This window comes from Emydura macquarii, unplaced genomic scaffold (assembly GCF_026122565.2).
Source record: "Emydura macquarii macquarii isolate MOO-44397 ecotype Brisbane River unplaced genomic scaffold, CSIRO-AGI_Emac_v2 contig_3345, whole genome shotgun sequence".
Taxonomy (NCBI): domain Eukaryota; kingdom Metazoa; phylum Chordata; order Testudines; family Chelidae; genus Emydura; species Emydura macquarii.
Genome location: NW_027133482.1, coordinates 3,176,053 through 3,189,796, shown reverse-complemented (window position 1 = coordinate 3,189,796; position 13,744 = coordinate 3,176,053). Strand labels below are relative to the sequence as shown.

The following is a 13,744-nucleotide window of genomic DNA, read 5'->3' as shown; positions in this document are numbered from 1 at the left end:
CACTTTTGCCTGCTCTGATCTATGGGAGGCTTTTCATGTGATATGCAATGTCTGAGAGAGGTCAGGTCAGCTGGGTCTGAGCCAAAAATATTAGCACTTTCTAACCACTGGAGAGAGAAATTAAAATAATACTTAGCACTTAGAAATTGGCACGGATTCTGAACTGCAGGAAAGGATGGCTTTTGTTGAAGATACTGGAGCTGGGTTTGGGTACCTGGTTCTGCCACAGACCAGCTGTGTGACATTGGGCAAATCATTTAGTCGCTGTGTGCCTCAATTCCCCATCTGTAAAATGGGTGTGATCACACTTCCTTCAGCTCTCCTGTCTATTTAGACAGGGCAGGGGCTCCCTCTTGCTATGTATCGGTGCAGCACCTGGCACAATGGGGCCCTGATCTCAGCTGGCACCTCTAGGCGCTATTGTAATATAAATAATGCTGATGAAGGGTGCTTGGTGCAGCTCGGGAGTGAAGTCACTTTCACACTCTCCCAATCCTGGACCCCTCTGTGTGACTGTGGAGCCTAGGTGCAATTTAGAGCAGTTTGCAGAAGTTGCACTGGCCTGCAGGGGACATCCTGGCAGTCAGGGAATCCCAGCCAAACCCCACTTCTCCAGCACACAGAGATCAGTGACAGAGCTAGAAGGCTGTCTCCATGTTACTAGAGGATCCCCTGGTGGCTGGTTACTCCAGCTTTAGGCTAGTTCTGCACTGCAGAGAGTGGGCTGAAGCTGCCCTAACCCAGTTCAAGATCTGCCTGCAGTGTTCACAGTCACACCGGCGAAAAACCCGTGGAGGGGGTGGGGGTGCCTGTCTGGGGAATCTGGCAATGCAGATTTATGAAGCCTGGTTGAAGTCAGATTGCAGACTGCATTTTGAACGTGGGATTTGTTTGCCTTCCCTGCTGTCCTTTTACCTCCATGCTGGGCTGGGCTTGGCTTCCTAGGGGTAGTGGTAGGAGGCTAACAAGGGAGGGCCGTTAAATCCTGCTGGCCCTCTGTTCAAATAGAAGCACCCTAGGCAGAAGGCTGGCTGCTACCCAGGAGAACTGGTTTAGCAAGGGAGAGGCCAGCTGGCAAGGAAGTCACCTGGGTCTATGGTCACCAGCTGAGGCTGATCAGGAAGGCACATGAGAGAGGAGACTGGAAGATTATAAATGGGAAGGAGCAGCTCTAGTTTGGGTTTTGCCAAAGACTCTGGCCATTTTCACCAGCAAAAGCCGGGGAGAGTTGTTGAGGAACCCCTTCAGGCGGGGGAGCCCTGCCTATCTGAGCCCAGACGAACTCCCCAGCGAAGGGTGAGCTGGAGTGAGGGTGAGCGCTGCATTCGGGGGTGGAGGGTGTTGTTTGCTAAGGGATCTGTGCTGTCCTGTGTTTTGTCTCTTCAACAGAGTGTAACTGGGCTAGAGCCCTTTTACTAAAACTGATCAGCTTGAGGTTGCTTATCACAGTCCCCCCAGAGATAAACGCTAACTCAGGAGGCACTGGGGAACGTGCCAGAACTTGTGGGAGATGCACTAGATTCAGGGCCTGGGCAACTGGACTGCAGAGTCCCCTCTGCCGAAAGGGGTGTCAGCCATGAGGTCTGCACCTGGAGTGCCTGCATAAGAGACCCAGATCCAGGGTCTAGCCCCAACGAGTGGAGATTCAAGTATTTGGATCCCTCCTAGCAGTCTGAACGTCCCGCCAGGGGAGCTGAGCCAGACCTGCGAGAGGCTGGGTGGGGTTATTTACTGGCATAGTATAATGGAGGTTTGGGGTTGCCAGTTTTCATTTGTGGAGGAAGTGGATTTGAATAGGTTCTGGTTTAGAGCAGCATAGCTCCACTGACTTCCTGAGGAGGAAGGACAGCCTAGTGCAGTGTCTCTCAATGACCAGTCTGTGGACCGGTGCCAGTCTGTGGCAGCTTCCTTGCCAGTCCCTGAGATCTTCCTGGTACACTTTAGGAAGGCGGCAAGCAAGTCCCCAGTATCCAAAAGGTTGCGAGTTACTGCTTATATCATGCATGACTAGCTGATCCTTCATTTCTATTTAACCCTCTCACATCGCACTCTCCCCACCGCCATGCTGGGAGGCAGGAAACCTGGTTCTAGTCCCAGCTCTGCCACTGACCTGCAGGTGGTCCGGGGAATGTCACTTCCCCACTCTGTGACTCAGTTTCCCCACCTGCAAAATGGGGCTAGTGATATCTGTCTCTGTGGGGCACAGGCTAGCAGTGAGAGGTGGGGGAAGGTCATAGGACCGCAGGGCTCTGTATAGGCGGAGGGAAAACAGCAGCCCCGGGTGGAAGGGGGAACTCGAATACCGCCTCCCAGGAGTTGGCAGATGTAAGGGGGAATGCCACAACCCCGGGGCCGGCAGCAATATGGGAAGTGGACGGGGAAAGGACCGGACTGGTATCAAGAGCGGGAGCGGGGTCAGGGCCGTCTGTGTATGTGTCGCTGCATGCAAACGACCCACTGATTGCATTAGCCCTGGGCAGTCTGCGCCAGCTGCCGGTTAGTTTCTGGATGGAGTGAAAGGTGTTAAACTGACCTATGAAGCCAGTAGGTGCTGCCCAGAAAGTAGGTGTGGCAGGGACGGGGCTGCGACATCTGGGAAATGCACTGATTCGGTGAATGAGATGGGGAGCTTCCAACCGCAAGGCTCCCTCCTATGGGTACCTTGGGTAACGGGGGACATACTGACCTAGCCAGAGCCATGGTAAATGCCCCCACAGCTGTGCAGCTGCCCCCGTGAGTGCAGGGGGCTGTGTGATCTGTACCCCCAGCATTTGTGGATGGGGGTCAAACTCTGAAGCCAACTGAGGGCATCTGCTGCAATGGCCCTCATGTCTAACCCTGCTGCAGGACTCCCTCGTCTCAGATATTTGTTCCAGTGAAGTTCCCTGTCTCTGCCGCTCTTGCTACAATACCAGTCCTGCTGCCGCCAGCTGTGATAGATCGTCCTTCTGCCACTGAAACAAATGGCCAAGGCCCACTGCTTGCAGCTTACAAATCACCAAGCCGTGTGAACCAGAGGGCTTGAGGAGATCGTTGGCTCCAGGTGAGCCACTTGACCTATGCTCCCTCTGGATTTATCGGGCTGAAAGGGATGTAGGAGCATGCATTTGCTGACTGGTCATAACTTGTGGTGGCTGGAACAGTCTTCCCCTGGTGTCTGTCTGTCTCCTTCTCCTCTGAGACAACGAAAGATGCACACAAGTCCAGAGGGGAGTGCTGTGCCATCCAGTGGTGACCTCAGGAGTCGGGGAATGCTGGTCCTGTCACCTGCTATGTCCCTGATTTGCTGTGTAACCAAGCACAAGTCCCAGAGACCCTGATTTAGCAAGGCACTTAAATACCCCATGATCATAGAAGATTAGGGTTGGCAGGGACCTCAGGAGGTCATCTAGTCCCACCCCCTGCTCAAAGCAGGACCAACCCCAGCTAAATCATCCCAGCCAGGGCTTTGTCAACCCAGGCCTTAAAAACCTCTGAGGGTGGAGATTCCACCACCTCCCTAGGTAACCCATTCCAGTGCTTCACCACCCACCTAGTGAAAAACTTTTTCCTAATATCCAACCTAGACCTCCCCCACTGCAACTTGAGACCATTGCTCCTAGTTCTGTCATCTGCCACCACTGAGAACAGCCTAGCTCCATCCTCCTTGGAACCCCCTTTCAGGTAGTTAAAGGCTGCTATCAAATCCCCCCTCATTCTTCTCTTCTGCAGACTAAGCAAGTCTAGTTCTCTCAGCCTCTCCTCGTAAGTCTTGTGCTCCAGCCCCCTCATCATTTTTGTTGCCCTCCGCTGGACTCCCTCCAACTTGTCCACATCCTTTTTGTGTGGGGGAGGGGCCAAAACTGGACACAATACTCCAAATGCAGCCTCACCAATGTCGAATAGAGGGGAATAATCACTTCCCGCAATCTGCTGGCAATGCTCCTACTAATGCAGCCCAATAGGCTATTAGCCTTCTTGACAACCAGGGCACACTGCTGACTCATATCCAGCTTCTTATCCACTGTTACCCCCAGGTCCTTTTCTGCAGAACTGCTGCCTAGCTCGTCGGTCCCCAGTCTGTAGCTGTGTATGGGATTCTTCCATCCGAAGTGCAGGACTCTGCACTTGTCCTTGTTGAACCTCCTCAGATTTCTTTTTTTGACCCAATCCTCCAATTTGTCTAGGTCCCTCTGTATCCTATCCCTACCCTCTAGGGTATCTACCACTCTCCCTAGCTTAGTGTCATCTGCAAACTTGCTGAGGGTGCAATCTACCCCATCCTCCAGATCATTAATGAAGATGTTGAACAAAACCACTCCGCTTGTGACCGGCTGCCAGCTAGACATGGAGCCATTGATCACTATCCGTTGAGCCCGATCTAGCCAGCTCTCTATCCATTTTATAGTCCATTCATCCAACCCATACTTCCTTAACTTGCTGATAAGAATACTGTGGGAGACTTATCATTATGCATGTGCTTGAGTATTCCCCTATTGATGTCAGTGGGACTACTCACCTGCTTAAGTGCCTTGCTGAATCTGGGCTTTCATCTCTTTGTACCTCAGTTTCCCTCTGGGGTTATTGTGGGGAGAGGCTTCACAAATGGCACTAAAAAGCTTTGAGATCGGAGCATCGTTATTGCTATGGACTTGCAAGTTATTATTACTACAGGTCCCTCAGTGGACCTTGTCATGGGTTTATCCATCAAAAGAGGTTAAGATGAGAACATTTCCCTTCGTCCTCTGCCTTTAAACGTACCTGGCTTTTAAGCGTCCTTGTTTGTATTCAGAGTTGTTTGTTGCAATGGCAGCATCCCTGTCTCCTCCTGAGACCCTCAGCAAAAAAAAAACCCAAAACAGGCTGAGCAGAAAAGGTAGCTAAATAATTGCTTGCATTGCCACTGGGCTGAGTTTAAACTCCAGAGATCTGTTGCCAAGGTTGCAATTTTTAAAGACCGGCTGTGTACCCTTTAGGAGAAGGATGTTCTTATTAGTCAGAGCACAGCACTGGGAGTCAAGACTCCAGGCTCCTATTGCCAGTTCAGTCACAGACTTGATGTGCGAGCTTCGATAACTCACTGATTCTCTCTGTCTGTTTCCCCATCTGTAAAATGGGGGTAAAAATACAAATTCTCTCAGGATCTGAGGATTAATTTATTTAATGGACAAAGGGTGTGTGTGTGTGTGTGTGTGTGTGTGTGTGTGTGTGTGTGTTCGTTCCTACCCTTAGTAGATGGAATCAGAGCTGTTTAGCTGTGTGCCAGAGGCTGTGAAGGCAGGTACTGTAGTCACCTTTATGGGACAGACTGGAGCCTACAATTGAAACAGGCTGGATGTACTGAAGGAGGCCTCCTGCCCTGCTCTTGGGCTGGGCTATTTGAAACCAGAATGGGAAGCGGAGTGGGACAGAGGGGAGAAGAAACTACTCAGGCTCTAGGGGTGCAGTCTTTCAGGCCCTGTCCACACTGGTGTAGGTGTGTATGGTACATGCAGCTAGCAGAGAAAAGCAGGCTCTGACCGCACCGTGGTAGAGAGAGTTTCTGGTGGCAGAAGGCAGCAGGGAAAAGCTCCAGAGATGGGAAGCTACTGGTGCCTTTTCCTCACTGTCTCCCCCACAGCAGAGCCTTTCTCTGCTGTGAGTCGTTCCTTCTGGGGGGGACAGGCTCCTGCAGTGAGGAGGCAGTGGGACACTACACGGCTAAAAATTGCTGTGTAGACAGGGGAGGCACTGCTTGGGTGTGTAGAGAGCCGTGTACTGCACTCTAAAGTTGGGCGTGTCTTTACTTGCCTAAGAAGTGCCTCACCATCGGCTCTGCTCTGCTCTGCATACCTGTGCCAGGCGACCCACGCAGTGCATGTACTCTGTGTGAACATACCCTGAGGCTATGTCTGCAGTGCACTGTAAACGGGTCTGTGGGACCCAGGCTTGTGGACGCTGGGGACTGAAGTGTCCACCCTGCATTGTAAACCTGGGTTCCAGTTGCTGGACTGAAGTCTCGCTGCTGTGATAGCACATCCATCCTACACTATGTGGATCTTCTGACTCAGGTCTGTGGCTTAAGCCATGTCCATACTACAAAATGACAGGGCTTGGATCTGAGTCAGAGGGGATGTGACCCCCTCCTTAGCAGGGTCCTAGCATGCTGAATGCTTGCTGACCCGAGTCAGTCTCATTTGTGTGTGGACAGAAGATGGGCTTTGGCTCAAACCTGAGTCAGATCCAGCCTTAGCATGCAGTGTAGACACACCTTCAGGCTGTCGGGCACTCCGCTGCCTGGGCCCTGAGACTTTTGTTTGGGATCTCTGAACCAGAGCCCTGTGATATGTAGCCCATAGAGCTAGCTTGCCTGTACTATGTTCACTGCCTTCCCTTCATTATATTTAGCTGCTTTTATTATATTCAAACACTACCTTCAGCAAGTTAGCATAAGGGTTGAGGCCTATGACCTTTGAACAGAAAAACGGCCCAACGGCCGTACATAACAGGTGCATTAGCTACATCCGCAGATACCTAACCACAGCAGGACCATGGTAACGAGCTGACGTCTATGCTAATAAGTTGAAATCACTGATATACTAACCTATAGGAGAAGGACACGCCAACATTAGTAAGGTGAGATAGTGCAAAGAAGAAGAAGGGGGGGGGGGGAACCCCTGCTGAATATGCATCAAACATAGTGGTGTCAGTCTGTCATATTATAAAAGTTGTATCCCAGCCTGGGGGCAGTAGAAGAAGAAGTCCTAGGGAGATTCCAGAATGATGGCCACTGATGATGAGGGGGAAGGTGATGGTGATGAATATAATAAAAGCTGCTAAATATGATGAAGGGAAGGCAGCGAATATGGTATAGGCAAACTAGCCCAATGGGCTGCAGTTAACAGCCGTAGGAACTTTAAAGGTGCTCCTTCCCTGAGACCGTCTTAAAGGGGACATTTGTTTCGTTAGTTTGTTTTAGGTTCCCCTTGCTTGGATCCTTTACACAAGCCCTATAATGCTAACAGAGGTGCTTTCTCAGCTCAAGTGGAAGGAGACTTTGCTTTGGGGGAACAGGAGTTCTGCCTCCCACCCTGTGAAATTTTTAGCGGCTATTGCATGCAACAGCGCCGGTCACCAGGAAATCTTGCCTCCTATTCAGATTGCTTATAATGTCAGTATCTGTGAGGGTATAACAGAGGCAGATTGTTGGGCTGCTGTTGCTATAAGGAGCAGTTGCCAATGGGAATGCTCTTTAAACTAAGCGTGCTCCATGCCAGCTGCACGCTTGGCTTACCGTGTGTCCCACTGCTGATTTCTCTTTTGAGGACTACTCTTTCCAGCTTCCTACAAGCAGGTCCTGCAATAAAGACTGTTCTAGATCCTGCAATATTGAGCCAGCTTCTGTCTAGTTACAGAATATCCCCGAGAGCCCTTTGAAAAGCAAATCAAAGGGTTGCTAAAAGCAGCGTTACTGGCTTCATATTTATCCTTGCCTTCACACAGTGTCTGTTAGTGATGACTTACAGCCTTTCTTAAACTCCTCTAGCCACCGAGGACATACGTGTCTGTCAGCTGCCCATAGTTAACTGTCTCCTTTGGCTCCTAATTGCAGTTATTAGCTTTTTTTTGGGAAGGTTTATTGCTATTATGAAACAGCCTAAATATGATTCTCTTCTTTCCAGTGTCATATTGTCTTCACTGATTTGGAGATCTCAACAAAACGCAAACAGTTGGTGCTCATTAAAATGCCATCACACGGCAACACGTTGACATTTAGTGCAGGATGTTTTGGAGTTCTCTCTGACCTTGTACATAGCCTTCTCTGAGAGTTCGAGGGCATCTCCTTTCAAAAGGGACTCCTCATTCGGATAACGAGCTTGAAGTACAGTCATGATTGCTACCAAACCCCAGAAGCCTGGCACAAAGCTCACTTTCCATTTTAATTCCCCATACAATTCTTTTCCCTGGGATCTTGTTTTACAAGACTGTCCCACCCACACTCTATACGGACACCATGCAGAAGAGTTCACAGCTTCGAGGTTTCGATGCGCCAGAAAGGAAATTTTAAATCAGTCTCAAGTTAGACTAAAAGGAAATCTGCAAATTGGACCTGAACACAAAGCGAATAGCAAAATTACGCACTCTGCACTCCATTAATGATATCTTACTTGGAAAAATCTACGCTCCCATTTTATCTAAGTCACCTACGTGGTTCAAATGATTGTAGCATCGCGCCACCTCACAATCTTTCCAGTGCATTTATCCTCACAGCAACACCCGTGAGGTACCAAAGTGCTCTTATCCTCGTACCGAGGGAGAACTGAGGCACAAAGAGACTAAGTGACTTGCCACAGGAGGTCTGTGGTGGAGCAGGGACTTGAACGCAGGTCTCATAAATTCTAAGCTAGCGTCCTAGCCACTAGACAATATTTCTCCATGTACTCACATGGCCCTCTTCACCTTATTGTCTGAGCACATGCCTCTCCCCACTTCAGTACGTTTTTGGTGGTCTAGTGAAACAATGGTGCTTTCACCATCCGTTGTCGTGGTGAAGAACAAGCATGTAGATTTGATGCCGGAGATCTTTCATTTTGTTTGTTGTGAGGTAGTGCCTGGGCTCTCCGATCAAGCGTTGAGGGTCCCTTTGTGCTTGGTGTTGGACAGATGTAATAGAAAGATGGTCCCTGCCCCCGAAGAAAAAACTTTACAATCTGAGTGTAAGATGAGTTTTACAAGGGTGCCTTAGATTTATTTCTAGCAAGGAGGGCTGAACTCCTTGTGCAGAAGACCTACATCTCTACTCATTTAGGCTTTTTGAAATTTTTTTTTTTATTGGGCGGGAGGGGATTTGCAACATTAGAGTTCAGAAGCAATATGGGGGGGTGTTTAAGATTGATTTCATTTAAAATATCTGTATATATGTTTTTGTCTATATTACGAGAAGCACAAGCCCTCTATTTGGCATTGGAGAGCCCAGATTTGGAGTATTGTATCCAGTTTTGGGCCCCCCCACTATAGAAAGGATGTGAACAAATTGGAGAGAGTCCAGTAGAGGGCAACAAAAATGATTAGGGGACTGGAGCACAGGACTTATGAGGACAGGCTGAGGGAACTAGGCTTGTTTAGTCTGCAGAGGAGAAGAATGAGGGGGGATTTAATAACGGCCTTTAACTACATGAAAATGCGTTCCAGGGAGGATGGAGCTAGGTTGTTCTCAATGGTGGCAGATGACAGAACAAGGAGCAATGGTCTCAAGTTGCAGTGGGGGAGGCCTAGGTTGGATATTAGGAAAAAGTTTTTCCCTAGGCGGGTGGTGAAGCACTGGAATGGGTTACCTGGGGAGGTGGTGGAATCTCCATCCTTAGAGGTTTTTAAGGTGCGGCTTGACAAAGCCCTGGCTGGGATGATTTAGTTGGGGTTGGCCCTGCTTTGAGCAGGGGATTGGACTAGATGACCTCCTGAGGTCCCTTCCAACCCTGATCTTCTATGAAAATGTTATGACCTCCCGAGCTCTGCTCTCTGTCCGGAGCGCCATGCCCATCTCTCTTATATCACGCTGGAGCTGACAAGCCACATGACGTCTGTTTCTGCAGACACTGCATCCTTATGCAGCTGAATGTTTCCTGTTTCTGGCAGTTTGGATCAAGCTGAGCCTCACAGACTCTGCCCCGATTCATTCTTTCATTTGAAGAATGGGGTGTGTGGGAGACCCAAGAAGCAGGTCTGAAGCAAACTGTCCAGCTGTATGTTGACATGAGACCCAACAGTTTCCAAACTATCTGCAGTTGGCCTGGAACTCTGACTTGGCTCCCCATTTATCACAGCACTGACTGTGACTGCTCGGTGCCCCTGGAGACGCTTGAATTTTTTGGAGGGTGGGAGCTTTGCAGAGCTCAGATTTATCCTCCCTGTGACCACACCCGGACCCAGCTCGTCCCAGCCTCCCTCGGGATTGTGGCGGGGCAGAGCGATTTCACAAAGTTTTCAGCTGAACTCCTAGGCCAGGATTTCTTTCCACTAGCTGCCTGCAGCTACCAAAGGGAGTTGCACTATAACAAACCATAAACTGAAGGTGGTAGAAACCCATGTAAAATCAATCCCATATGCACCCAAAGGGCTATAACTCCGGGACTAAAGCTCCAGTCCTTCAGCTCAAAACTACGCAACCTGCCTTTCTATTGTACCAGCCTAAATCCCCCTTTCAGACCCAATTAGAGAAGACCTTTTTCTTCACTTCCTGTCCTAAAACTCTTGTCCAGTGGGGCCGGGCATTGCATGGTCCCTTACAATATGTGCTAACTACTTATGCTAAACAATCGGTTCCACCTTGCATTTAGCTGGGACAGCTGGGACTACCCCTGCCAGACCTGAAGAAGAGCTGTGTGTGGCTGGAAAGCGGGGCTCTCTCACCAACAGAAGTTGGTCCGATAAAAGATATTCCCTTGGCCACCTCGTCAGCCTAAAAATAAGCAGTCATTATTCCCAGTACAGTAACGAAGTATTCATAAGCATGTAATCAGAATACTTACAAATAGGCCAGACCTGAGGAAGACTCTCATTCTGGCCTGCTTGTGCTCCAGCATGATCAAGGAGGGTCTGACGAAGCCCTCAACTTCATAACTCTTTTTCTTTCCTTTAACGAACAAATGGTGTCATTGCCCATGACTGACTTCAGCTAAAAACCAAATTGAGACAGCTCCCCCTCATTCCCAGTCTTAATCCAGATCAGATTTACAATCTCCTTTCTCCCCAAGGACTTTCCTCCCCGTCTCTTCCCCTGCTCCTTGCTGATCAACAGCTGCTTCTTTGGATCTGGGTTCAGATAGGCCCTATTTTGGGAGAAAGCAGGGGTGTGTGGGGTGGGAGGGCCATGTTGCCTCATTTTAAAATAGATTCTTTTTGTCTTCTTTAAAACCATCTGCACTCACACCGATCAATCACTTTTTAGAAGCTTCCCCTTATCTCATTAGTTATTCTTTGAACCAGATTGGGTCTTTATAACTCATTTTTAAGGTTTCCTTCTACTTGCTAGTCAGGGCCTGTCTGCATAACACAGAGATCTATTTTGTTTAGCATACTTAAGCTAACTCTAAGTCTTTAATTTTATATTTATCCTACACTACCTATGAGCAATGTCCCCCTAAAAATAATCAGGCTGGCTACTACGTCCAGTACTGAGCAGCTGTAAGAGCAGGCATGGCAGATAATACTGATCTATGGTGTTAGAGAGGAGTAGAAAATGCTTGGGAATTGCTGATTAAAGATTGGATAATAAAATATCCTGCTAGGATGGAGAGGAAGAACTATTTATTAGAGAATATCCAGACACTTAAACTGGCAAATTTCCCCCCCAAATGTTTTTACTACATTTAGTAGCTGTAAATCCAACTGCGGTGGTGTAACACCTGATGGCCACCTCTCTGCCAATGCCATTCTAGGTTCAATGTGCTCTGTGGCAGATGGCGGTAATTAATGGCTGATGTAATTTGTGCTGCGTTTAGAGCCTCAGAGGGGAGGCGCTATAGAAGTGCAATTGTTTCTATTGCTTTCCCTTAGGCATCTCCAGCAGAGATCACCTGTTTTATCACGTCCTTGAGCAGGAAATTCAGTAGCCTGATTGATTGACTGGGTTAGCATCCCCCTGACCTACCAACCACAATAAAAAAGAGAAACAGGCAGAAGAGGATTTAAAAAAAAAAAAAGTCTTGAATAATGCAGCACATCCAACCATATAACTGTTGTCTTTGTTTTCTTTGTCCTGTAATTTCAGCTTTCTAAGCGCGTGACTGCAGAGCCAAGACATGCTACTTTAGGTTTTATTCCTTCCTGCATATATGCTGTTCTCTCTCAACAAGCAGTTGCTGATAGCGAAGTTCCTGATGTTGCTAGACATCCCACTATAGCACCCCAGCCTGGGACGCTCTTTATTGTAACACTAAAGGCTCTCCTGTCTGCAGAGCCAGGCAGCCATTTTGCGCTCATTTCAATGCAGACTGTTAAATAAGGGGCAGGCATTTACTATGTGTTCTGTCAGGAAGGCTTGGTCCCGGTTCTCTCTCATGGGGTTGCTTTCCTACTCTAAAATAAAGGTCATTCGGACTGAAAGTACCTGGTGAGGGGAAACCATAAGTGACGGTGGAATGCATGCAGTAAATATTTCCCTCTATATTCATGCACAACACATAACCCAACCAGCACAGCCTTCTTAAAGGAAGAGGCGAAAAACTGATAGGAAGTATTCTTTATATAATTCAGACAAAGCTATCCATCAACAGAGCAAGATAATTATCTCAGTAAGATTTCATTAAATGAGAAAATATCACAGATTTTACAAACCCCTTTCACTTGTGGTGCATCTGCACAGCAACAAAAGAAGCTTTAAAATAAAATGTTATGTTAAAATCAATATTGATGCCGGGGAATAAGGGTTATACGAGGCAGTAAACCATCAAGAAATCCCTCCCCAGAACAGCTCTCTAGTCGAAGCGAAGGAGCACAAATTACTCTGGAGCGATGTAAGCACTTGGCAAATTGGGGAAGTGTCATTGTGAAGCTGCTGGTCCAAACAGCAGCGTTTTCTTCCAAACTGCATCCCCTCCAAGAAGCCCAAATAATAGCCCATTACTGATTGCTCCATAATGGGGCCTTCAGGGAGGGGATTAGCGTAAAGTGTCACTCTTGAAATTTGCAGCCCGGTTCAGTGAGTGACATGCTCGCCTGAGGGGTGCAGCCAGCGATTTGAAATTTGCACGTGCTGCCACATCCAATGTCATCGTCATTCTCCTCCTTCCCTCTCTGCACAGCGTCCCCGTAGCCTCCAAAGGTGGACGTGCTGTTCCGCACAATCTGATCGCTCGCCCGGCAGCTGCCGCTGGCAGCGCCTGTTAATAAAAGGCCTGAGGAACAGCCACAGACCTCCCACCCCTCTGCCCTAAGACGGGCTGGCGGCAGGAAATTAAAACCGGTGCATTGCGCCGCGTGTGCCGACTGCCTGCCTGTTCCCACGCTCTGATCCAGGAAGGGCCGCAAGAAGCGACCCGCTCAAGCCTGCGGGGTGCTGAACAGGCTCAGCTCCTGGCAGGATCAGTAGACATGGTAGCCCTGGTAGCATGGGTAGTGGTGGCACGGGCTAGCCAGCCCAGAGCAAATACACCCGCACCCCCTGGACACACCAGGGGGGCGGCTAAGCTGTGCCACTGTTTGCCACTGCCCGTGCTACTGCAGCTTCTCTGCTACTTTTAGCAGACTAGCTTGATGAGCACGGGTGCATTTATGTCTGCATTTATGAACCCTCCCCCTCCGCGTGCACACACGTGGGCTGAAATCTTGGCCCTGCTGAAGCCCGTGGGAACTTTGCCATGGACTTCAGTGCGGCCAGGATTTCACCCTTGATCTTCCGCCACAGTCACGAGGGGTGGGCAAAGTGGGGACGAAAGGAGAAGAACTCACCTGCATGGCAGCTCAAGAGAACTCAGCCCCCTACACTAGCTCGGCTTAAACCTGGGGCCAGACCTGCACTCAGTGTGCAAACACGCCTCCCTCTCTCCCCATGTCAGTGACATCTCTCCTTGGGTGTCTTGGAAAGCTCTCGCAATCGTGTTAGGGCCAGGTCCTGCAAGCTCCAGGGAATGCTCCAGGGAAGGATGGGGGTGGTTGGTGGCAATGCATTAAGTCCCGGTGTGCATAAGGTCTTGAATAGGGGAGCCAGAGCCCAGCGTAAAGAGAGAGAACCTCCATTCACTCAGCTGTGATATTGCTCCAGGCAAGGGGCCTGCTGCGGGTTAGT

General features: G+C 49.2%; 1 long non-coding RNA gene across 3 annotated transcripts; it reads left to right on the top strand.

Annotated features, from left to right (window-relative positions):
• The first annotated feature begins 1,189 nt into the window (after positions 1–1,189).
• On the top strand, positions 1,190–12,808 carry LOC137143657 (uncharacterized). 3 transcript variants are annotated; one of them, XR_010917226.1, is made up of 3 exons: positions 1,190–1,312; positions 2,848–3,043; positions 11,729–12,808. It is a non-coding gene; the product is annotated as an uncharacterized lncRNA (long non-coding RNA). The 3 variants fall into 3 exon arrangements; XR_010917224.1 differs by lacking the exon at positions 11,729–12,808 and adding an exon at positions 11,515–11,713; XR_010917225.1 differs by lacking the exon at positions 11,729–12,808 and adding an exon at positions 11,515–11,713 and having other exon boundaries at positions 1,194–1,296.
• Positions 12,809–13,744: the final 936 nt, after the last annotated feature.